The sequence below is a fragment of the Dipodomys spectabilis genome, unplaced genomic scaffold (assembly GCF_019054845.1).
Source record: "Dipodomys spectabilis isolate Male_0828 unplaced genomic scaffold, ASM1905484v1 ptg000636l, whole genome shotgun sequence".
NCBI classification, from domain to species: domain Eukaryota; kingdom Metazoa; phylum Chordata; class Mammalia; order Rodentia; family Heteromyidae; genus Dipodomys; species Dipodomys spectabilis.
Window position 1 is genome coordinate 355,390 of NW_024871313.1, and position 11,232 is coordinate 366,621.

The window sequence follows — 11,232 nt, forward strand, 5'->3', positions numbered from 1 at the left end:
CTCAACACATACATTCAAATGAAACAAAACAACCCAAGAAAACAAATTAATTCAGTAGTCAAGAACCTGCAGGAAATGCAAAGACTTAAAAAAAAAATCAGCTATGACAAACTTATGAAAATCCTGACTACATGGGAGTCTACTCTTGTGAGGATAGAGGTTAAAGCCCAGAGTGGACAGAAAGATCTGTACACAATACCATGCACCTGTTATTCTAAATTCCAGGAAGTATAACATAACGTGGACTGAGCCCAAGGTCATACACAAAGATCTGAAACATAATCAGGATAATTTAGGACTGGGGACATGACAAAGTGGTAAAAACACCCATTTAGGGGGCACAAGACACTCAATTCAAACTCTAATATTTGGGTATTAAAGTAAAAAGCTATGATTTTAAATAATTGGAATAATTGTAAGATTTGAGTGGAAAAATGCATTAGAGTGATAGAATGAACCCATGGTTCAATGCTTTCAACTTAAGTGAAAATATTTTATGGTACTTCAGACAAAACAGAGTTACCTTGCAAATGAGCGTGGTTGTGCATTTGGGTGATGGAAATACTTTAATTACACAGGTGTAAATTAAATAGATTTTATTTGGGTAGATTGTACTTCTTAAACTAAGAACCTGGATGATGTCCCTGAGATTTTTCTCTCAAGGCTACCACTCTACTACTTTGAACCACAGTTCCAATTCTGATTTTCGGTTGGTTGTTTGGTGATAAGATTATCCTGGACATTCTTGCCCAGGATGGCTTCAAACTATGATCGTCAGATCTCAGCCTCCCGAGTAACCTGGATGCCAGGCATGAGCCGTCGATAGTTTTAATTATTTAGTAAATTGTACACTTACTGAAATTATACATTATCATTATAACCTGCATAATATATGTGTGTATGTATATATCAATGCATATGGATAGAAATATTTTAACATATTTTTGTATCTACAGTACATTTATGAAATCATCCATTATAAAATAAAATGGAAACAAAAGTTAATAAGGAGCAAAACAAAGGAAATTATCACATGTTTCTTGTTGTTCAATGGAATACGAATTCGAGAATCAGTTTGGGAAAACTATCTCTACGTTAACAAAATGGATAAGAGCTATTAATTCTAATCCATCTATTTGCCCATGTTGTGCAACCTCACACATGAGTGTCAAAATCAAACCACACTTTTTGCCTTTGCTTTTAACTCACCTGACATAATTTACAGGTTAGATGAAGTAATCAAATAAAGATTAAAATAATATTATGTGAGGTTATGAATTAGAGCTGAACATGATTTTGAATATGATAATAGCTAATTAAGTTGCATATTTCTTACGTTTACTCTGTCTTGTCCCTCATTCCCACATTAGGAAAGTATATAGAAGGTTCTCACTAAATTATATGTACAATTATGAAAAAAATGTATTGAAAGAATATGGGCACAGTGTGGTTTTAGCTTATTGAGACCTGTAGGAGTAAGTGTGTTTTTGAGGACTTGCAATACATTGTGATGAAGATGAAGGGAGGGATGTTCTTATTCTGGAAAACTGGCTAGAGGATTGCTCCCACAAAGGAAGTGATGAATTCTTCCAAAAGGTTACAGTAAAATCACTTTCACAACCATGTTCACTGCTGCACTATTCACTGTAGCCAAGTTACAGAAACAGCCCAGATGCCCTTTGGCCGAGTGATGGTTAGAGAATGTGTGGCACATATACACAATTGGATTGAATCCATCCATTTTGAAGACTGTTACATTATTTGCAACGAAATGAATAGGTCTAAAAATATATTAAGTGAACTAAGTCAGAGCCAGACACCAGAAACACAAAGGACCCATATTCTGTGTCATATTTGGAAGTTAGAAATTTAAACAAGTTTACACAAAAATATTAACCAAAGCATGCTATTTGCAGAGGAGTATTTCAAAGGTGTAATTTCTTATAAAATTGAACTTTACTCCAACAAAATGAGGACCAGGAAACTATCACTTGAAATATGTGAGTGGAAGTCAAAAGGAAGGAATAAAGAGAGTTATGGAGGAAGAGAGTGATGGTATAATATTCAATGCAGATAGTATGAAACTAGAAAAAATTAAAGTGGGGTGAGGTTTGGAAGGGTGTGGAAAAGTTATATAAAGATCCATTTTACTTAAAAAAACTGATATGTTGAATGAAAATTCCCTTGTACAAGTATTTAAGATAATAAGAATATAATTAAAAACAATGGAGACATCTGATCTTAAATTCTATTTCCATCTCTTTTAAAAAATAAAATTATTTGCTCTATAATTTGATCAGAGGGATGGATTTTGTGGCTAGCTAGATCATTGCACATCTGTCTCTCTCTTCCTCTCTCCCTTTCATGGTTCTCATAGGTAATATGATTGCTCCATAATTATCCTAATTTATTTTGCTTTTATATTTTTGGTTGCATCATTTTACTTTCTGCTCTGCCATATCCCAATTCATTTACACAGAAGACATTATTTCCTATTTTCTCATTCTTAGAATAAGCTGCACATGAAGACAACACTGGTCCTCATTTCAGTCTGTACCTTTAAATACGGAGGAAAATCTTTCCTCTGCTCTCTACCAATTTCCTACTCTCCAGTTAGAATAATTTAGAATAGTAAAAATGAAAAAAGAGAAAATAAATAATAGTGAAAAAAATTAACAGATTCAGAAAATTAACCGGATTTTTCTGACCATTTCATCCAATGTGAACTATTGGGGAAATACATGGACAGCAAATTCTCACTGGCACTCAAAGTCTCTGGTTAGGCAATTCTGATGAAGTTGAGGAACAAGGTGAAAAAGTGAGAAATGGTATCAATTGCAAGAAAAAAATGAAATAGTATCCAAGCAAATTTCTTCTTTGTTCTGCTGAAAATAATCGCATTACTACAGTGCAGAGACTACTTTCCAAAAACTCCACTCATGTGATTACTAGGGATGACGATGAGTATAACCCTCTTCATGGAGAAGTCTACAGTGGACACTTAGACATTGTCCATGAGGTGGTGGCTCAAGGCAGATATTCATGCAATAACTGCGAATGTCTGGACATCCCTGAACAGTACTTATACATGGAATAATAACAGTAGCTTCTTTATTTCATCATAATGCAGATACCTATGGCCAAATTAAAGGCCTCTTGACCCCCTTGCATCTTGCTGCTGGGAATAGATATAGCAAAGATACGCTGGATCTCCTTCTGTTGAACCATTATATCAAGCCATGTCTGAAGCACAACTTGGAAGAAACTGCATTTGATATTGCCAAAAGGGTAAGTATGTATCACTACCTCTTTGAAGTTGTGGAAAGCTGTACAAATTGTTCTCCTAAGTCCTAATGGATCAGTTAAGTTTCTTAAATTTCAAAATTGCCAGTCCATCCTATGTGTCCATAGAAAATATTTTCACAATACAAAGCAACAGCAATACCTTACTTTAAAAGTTCATGGATTCCATGGTATTCTTCCAAGTGAATTGCCTGACTTTGATGTCAAAATATATTCGAGTTGTTTGTATACATCTATAGTGATTTCTATAGAGTTTGTAATTTTTTAAATCAGAAATAATTTTAACTTATCTGTTGAAATGAGTAGTACAGAAACTGAAGATATTTCTGGTGCTTGTCTGAAAAAGTATATTTTAAAATATTTAGTATTCTGTTTGTATAATGTCCATAATCTATTTCATTCTCTCCTAGATATAATACTTTGAATTTGACATTGTTTTATAATACATAGGTTCATTAATAAATGTGTCCTTTCAGATTGCATTCCATATAGAAACATTTTAAGATAAAATGACAATGTTATCTTATTTCAAAAGTTTTGTAAAGGTTATGCTATGTAAAGGCCTTTCTAAAACGGTGAAGATTGAATACACTGATGTCAAACTAACTTTTATTTCTATTAATTACATATATTATTACACTTGTATATTTGTAATCAACTTTTTAATAACTGTTTTTCATTTCTTGCATCTGAAGAATGAAAAATATGGAATACTTCACAAATTTTCATATCATCTTGGTGCAAGAGCCATGTAAATCTCTGTATTGTAATTCAGGTAGACCTGCTGCTGAAGCATGTACTATCCTGTAAATTTAAGTAATTAATGATGCAATCTTAAGACAGGCATTGATCTTTGGTTGCCTATTTGTATCAAGGAAACCTTATTGTTCCCAAAATTGCTATTCATCTTAATTCTGTAAAATTCTGTGTATGGTGGAAAAAACCTATGTTGTTTGTTCGATTGTTTACATTTGCAAGATTTTGTCAATGACTATTTTAAATCATTTTCATTTGAAATTTGATCATACGTTGAAGCCTTTATAGATAGGTGCAAAGGTCATTGATTTTCAAGTACTTATTTATTAACTGAGTTAGCTTTGTGGAGCTAATGGATTCAAAGTAAGCCTTGCTTAACAGCTACTTCTAAACATCTGCAGCTTAAAATTTCCCAAATGAGGTCTTGCTGGCACAAATGTCTCCTTGACCCTTTACCCTTGCTCCATGTAGGAACAGCCCACCCAGAATGTCTTACCCTGACAGCATAGATTGTCTTACTAGAGCAAAACTAATCATAGTTACAAGGGATTATAGAGAGACGAACAGTTCAGACAGAACTGTTCGGACTAGAAGGTATTTTTCAAAATATAACTGCTTATTACACCCTACCATTTCAAAAGTAGCTAAAGCCAAGAAGGTGAAAAAATTGTTCATATGCATGATTACGTAATGTCCTGGCCTGTCTACCATCCAACCAGGTAGGAAGTTACACCACTGATTTTCTATCACCAAATATATTCCATAGCTCCAGGAGAAGTCCATATGTTTCTCCTCCTTATTAGGCCTTAAATTGGGAGTGTTTTAATCACAGTGTTTCCTCTTGCCTCTAGGCTGTACACCTCCAAATGGTAAAGCTTTAGTTCTAATTCTATCAAACACTGAGGTAGAGGTAATGGAATAATACTTTAAAACAGTTGCCTTTGATACCTTAACCATAACAGAACAATGAAAAACATTTTCTTATATTATAGATAATTATACATTTTATATTTATATGTGCTGATTTTATATTTCACACAGTAAATCTTAGTAGAATTAATTGATAATTTGACTAATTTATATTATTCCAATAAATAGATTGGAATATAAATAATCAGGATTAGAATATATATTAGAATATAAAAAGTATCAATGCAATGTTTTTGGTATAAATTTGTGATACTTTCTACGTGTTCTTGGTCTTCTGAATTCACATGGTAAAAAAAACAATATTTTCCTCTAATCTATAAGGGATTTTACTCTGCTGCTCTGTTTAATGTTTTAACTCGCTGGTCCCAAATTGTTTTTCTCCATATTTTTGAAACATTCCTACTGATTATACCCAAATTTTGCTGATATGATGTCTAAAAAGTATTATTCTTCCACAGGATCCATGGGTCCTAGGATCCCAGGTCCCAGTTATCCACATCATCAGATAACTAGGACAAGAGTTCCCACCTACGCCCATGCAACATGCCAAGAGAAAGTCATTGAAGACCCATCTCAATTTCTCATTTCTTATATTTCAGGGCCCCAATTCCTTGAAATGCAGGAATTAGCAGTGAGCAATTGGGAAATGCAAGGCAACTTAAAATGCAAGATGAAATCACAAAATGTGAAAGTACAGTAATTCAAACTTTCAATTTTCAGATGACCATCCCATATGAGTGAAAAAGTCCACAAATGTCACAAGATTATTTGTAATAACCCTCTCTTAATGATTGATGAATGATTTCAGTCCAGTATCAGCAGGCCAAAAAATAGTTCCTGAAAGATAGATCCATAATTGGTCTACCAATGCTAGGAATACTTGACATAGAGGTCAAATATAATTCAGAAAAACATTAATTGAGAAGATCTTTAGTGCTTCAAAACACTGGTACTTCAGTAAAATTTGGTTCTGTAGTATAAAAATGTTGTCATTCTCAAACAAATGATAACCTACATTTAATCTGCTGAAAGTATATTCCTTTTCAAATAAACTTTAAAAAATCACATTTGCCAAAAAAAACACTTTACAAGTGATGATGTTTAGTGAGGTTACTAGTTTTTCAAGTGTAGGGAGCAAGTTACAATAGAGTTGATTTATTTACCCAGCACTAATGCCAAACAGGTTCAACCATTCCTTAAAGTGTATGAATAGTACCCCCCACCATTTGTGTTTTTCAGTAGGTGGCTTCGCAAATTTGTTAAATAGATCAGCCTCCCATATTTCAAACCAAAACATTAGCTAATAAAGTAAATTTCATCACATAATAAGTATATTTTAAAAAGTCATGAATAGTTGCCTTATCATATGGTGTTTTATGTTTTCCCTGTCTAACATAGTAAGAAATATGACTTAAAGAATTGAATATGAGTACTCATCAGAGATTTGACAAACATACAATCTGTCTTCTATTTCTATCATTTTCCTTTACAGTAGTAAATTTTAGTTTTCTTCTTTTGCCAAAACTTATAGGTAGTAGAAAATATTATCCCATGTAAAATAAAATAATCACAAACCATTGTACAAAGCCATTTATAAAAACTGGTAGTTAGGAATACATTCTAAGCTATTTTTGAACTTTCTTGTTGACTACAGATTAACCTTCCAAATGGATGGCAATGAAATCATGTCTAGGTGCTTCAGGTCTCCAGTCTTGCAAATTGTTACTTCAGATGAATGAATTATGAAAATATAAGCTGACATCAGTTCAAGTATATGCAGAATTGAAACTCCATGGAATGTATATAAACCTTTCAAAGTACTGACAGACAGTTTAACAGAATGACTATCAGGAAGTTGAAATAATGGTAATAATAGTAAAGACATAGAATGAATGAAGAATGGAACAAGGGGCAAGTACAGCTAGAATACCTAATATACACATGTGAGAAAGGAAGTGGTAAATTGGAAATAAATCTTGTAGAAGGGGTTGGTTGAGAATGATAGAAGGAGTGACTCTGATCCCGGAACATTGGGCAATTAGATGGACATATTTAATTGTAACACACTTTCAGAACCTTTTGAAATTGAGTGAAAAAACACAACAAAAAACAAAAACACACAAAAAGCACAACCAAACATCAATCTCTATAGAGTACGATTATGACCTCTCAAAATTTTAAATAGTTAATGAAGGACAATCTTGGGAAAAGCATACAAAGCTGTTCGAAGTGAGCAATTTTGGGTAGAGGAGGATTTTTAACAGATGTAAATAGATTGTTTAAAGTTATAAATCACCTACATCTGCTGCAAATATTTTCTTCTGTGACTTCTCTTGGTCTGAACTGGATATTCTAGTCTTGAGCCACACTTGATAGCTTGTGAAGATAGAATGGAAGAAACAAGATCAAGAACCCATTCCCATTACTCCATTGGAGAGGAAACAGTCCTCTACGTTTTCTCTCATTTCTATTGACTAGTTTTACTCATAAGTTTAAGTCAAGTGATTTGAATTATATATTTCCTTCTTTGTTCTGGCAAAGTAATTGGTCAAAATAATTCACTAAATATTATTAGCCATTTTTTTCTATCATCTGTTTTCTTGTCCAAGTGAGTCCATTAAACTTCCCCCTTGCCACGGAAACCCAGCATCAATGTTAATGAGGACAATCTCTAATGTAAAACTTTGTCTCCAAAATACCAGTCCAAGAAGCTGTGATCACAAATATTTAGCTATACATTTTTCTTTTTTCTTTTACTTTAAAAGTCTTCTTGTGTCTAAAGTGCCCTCAAAAATAATTACTCCACCAATTTTTGGATGAGTCACTTATAACCTCAAAGATATATTTTGCTAACAAGATGCTTAGAGGAAACTGAAGTATACTGCACTTTTATCTTCTCTCTTAAGACTCTCCTTAGATACCATATCAGGAACAGTGAAGTTATTCTTTGCAAAAATATTTCAATAGATTATTTTTTTCTCTTCGTCTTTCATTTGCTCAACAAGATGTATGGAGAAGAATAGAGTTGAATCACCCATACCTTGGATGACAGTGTCTTTTACAAAAGGACAATGCTCCTATGTCCTATTTCTCTATCCTCCTCTTAGCTCTTGCCTGATTTCCAACTAATCACAGATTCTTAGCTTCAAGTCTAATGAAGGTGCAGGACTATAAGGCCTCCCCCATTGCTACATTGTAGGGCTAGATCTCTGGCAGGAGGTAAGTGTGAACGACGCACTCAAGGAACACACGTTAGGAGAAGCAGGTCTGGTTTATTTCTGCACAAGGGTTGGGATTTTATAGCCCCAGGTTTCCCAACCTCCTGAGTCCTTCCCAGCCAATTACTTAGCGGGGAGTTGATGATGGGCACTGCTTGGTGACAGGAACTGATTGGGCCCCCAGGGGCATGTAGGGAGCATGGACAGTTCATGGCTTGCAAGCTAGGCAGACGTGCCTGTGGGTCACGTCTCTATGAGCAGGAAGTGTGCTTCAACTGCTACTCTAGCTGACTCAACCAGATCTGAACGGCTCTACCCACAATTTTCCCCTTTTCTATTAAAAGGACCATCATTATGGTGACCCGTTGTTGGAGGCGTTTTTGCCAGGAGTGCAAGAATTTAATAATTCCTAGGAGAGTAAGCCCTACAAGTGCAAGGCCTCCCCAGATGACCAGAGAGGATGGCAAAAACCATTGTTGTAACTTTTAAAGCACATCTTCTAAAAAGGAGGCAGCGGGAATAAGCTGTATGGTGGTCTGGTTTAGGTGGGTAAGATCATGCAGCAAGTTTTGGGTGAAGTTTAAGTATTTAAGGGACCAAGGGCCTTTGATGTAGTTACTAAGTTCAGTGAAATTGGGTGCGGGAGTGGAAAGCTGACAGACAGAAGTAGTCATAGCATTACATAGTCCTCCTTGTTGTAATCAAAGAAACGTAATCTGTTCTTGGAGCAAGTCTATTCATTGTTGGAGCACAAGGAGGCCTCCCTTAAGATGATTGAGGGATGAGCTGGTTTATCTGTTTCATGGTGGACACGCTTTGGGACAGCAATATAGCGGCGGTGGTAGCTGAAGCCTCTGTAGCAATGATTACGGACCCGATTGCAAGGATCAATCCTACTGCTCTTTTAGTGCGCGGACGAATCAATTGAACCTGGGAAAACTGAGAGTCATTAGTAGCCAGAACAATAAATGGGGGAACACGTACCAAACCTGCAAAAGGATATGAGTCATTGGGTTGCCAGTGATTGCTGAGAGTGCCAGTAGTGGAGGAGTTGTCTCCTAGACAAAAAAAGAACGGGGCTCTAACCACTACCATTCCTGACACCTGGTCATATCCAGATCAGTTGAAGAGACGAGTATTGGCCAATAGGAAAGGGGACAAACCGAGGCAGGAATATGATGAGCAAACGATTGGCATGGGGAGTCCTAGGTCTCCCAATCGTCCTCCTGAAGAGTCATAAAACTCCTTTAGATTTTGTGGTTTGTGATCTTTTTCAGATTGGTTGTATATAGCTGGGTCTCTACCCTTAAAAGAGTTTTAAAAGAGAAATTATGAAGATGAAGCAGTGGGTGAGGCTTCAATAGACTTGAAGCCAAGCTGTGTTTAATTGGAAATCAGGAAAGAGCTGAGAGGAGGACATACAAGTAGGACACAGAAGTGTTGTCCTTTTGTAACAGACCTTTCTTCCAAGGAATGGGTGATTTACCTCTATTCTTCTCCATACATCTTGGTGAGCAAATGCAAGAACAAGAGAAAAATAATATATTGTAATAATTTTGCAAAGAATAACTTCACTGTTCCTGATATGGTATGTAAGGAGAGTCTTAAGTGAGAAGATAAAAATGGAGTATTTTTTGGTTTCCTCTAAGCATCTTGTTAGCAAAATATATCCTTGAGGTTAGAATTGATTGAAACAAAAAGTGATGGAGTATTTATTTTTCTGGGCAATTTAGACACAAGAAGACTTTCAAGGTAAAGGAAAAATAAAAAAGTTAGCCAAGTATTTGTAATCACAGCTTCTTTGACTGGTTTTCTGGAGACGATTTTTACATTAGATTTGTCCCCATTAACATAGATGTTGTTTCATGGCAACCAAATGCAAGAGGAAAGGTTAATGGACTCGCTTAGTCAATTAAACAGCATAATCAAAAAAATGGCAAATAATCTTTAGTGAATTATTTGACCAATTACTTTGCCAGAATAAAGAAAGAAAATGTAATTCAAAAAGAATTGACCTAAAAGTATGAATAAAATGTAGTGAAGAGAGATGAGAGAAAAAATAGTGGATTGTTTTCTCTACAGTGGAGTAATGGGTTCTTCATCTTGTTTCTTCCATTCCATCTTTCCAAGCTATCAATTGTGGCACAGGACTGGAGTATCCAGTTCAGACAAAGAGAACTCATAGAAGAAAGATAATATTTGCACAGATATAGGTGATTTATAACCTTAGATAATCTATTTAAATCTTTTCGGAATCCTCCCCTACACCAAACTGCCCTCTTTGAACATCTTTGTTTGCTTTTACCAAGACTTCCCTCCATTAACTGCTTAAAATTTTTGAGAGGTCATATTCATACTCCCTAGAGAGTGCTGTTTGGTTGTGATTTTTATGTGTTTTTGTGTTTTTTAACTGAATTTCCAAAGGTTGTGCAAGTGTCTTACAATTAAATATGTCCACCTAATTATCCATTGCTCCTGGATCACAGTGACTCCTTCTATCATTCTCAACCACCCCCTTCCCCAAGATTTATTTCCGATTTACCACTTCCTTTCTCAAATGTGTAGATTGAGTATTCTAGCTGTACTTGCCCCTTGTTCCATTTTTCATTCATTTTATGTCTTTAATATTATGCCTGTCTGGTTTCAACTTCCTGATAGTCATTCTGTTAAACTGTCTGTTAATATTTGAAAGGTTTATATACATTCCATGCAGTTTCAGTCCTGCATATACTTGAACTGATGTCAGCTTATATTTCCATAATTCATTCATCTGCAATAACAATTTGCAAGACTGGAGACTTGAAACACCTAGACATGATTATATTCTCATTCATTTGAAGATTAATCTTTAGTCAACAAGAAAGTTTAAAAATGGCTTTGAATGTATTCTTAACTACCAGTTTTTATAATGGGCTTTGTAAAATGATGTGTGATTATTTTATTTTACATGGAATAAGACTTTCTACCTCCTATAAGTTTTGGAAAAAGAAGAAAACCAACATTTACTACTATAGAGGAATATGAT

General features: G+C 34.9%; 1 pseudogene; it reads right to left on the reverse strand.

The window, feature by feature from the left end:
- Window positions 1–4,002: 4,002 nt before the first annotated feature.
- On the reverse strand, window positions 4,003–4,099 carry LOC122101178 (annotated as a pseudogene).
- Window positions 4,100–11,232: the final 7,133 nt, after the last annotated feature.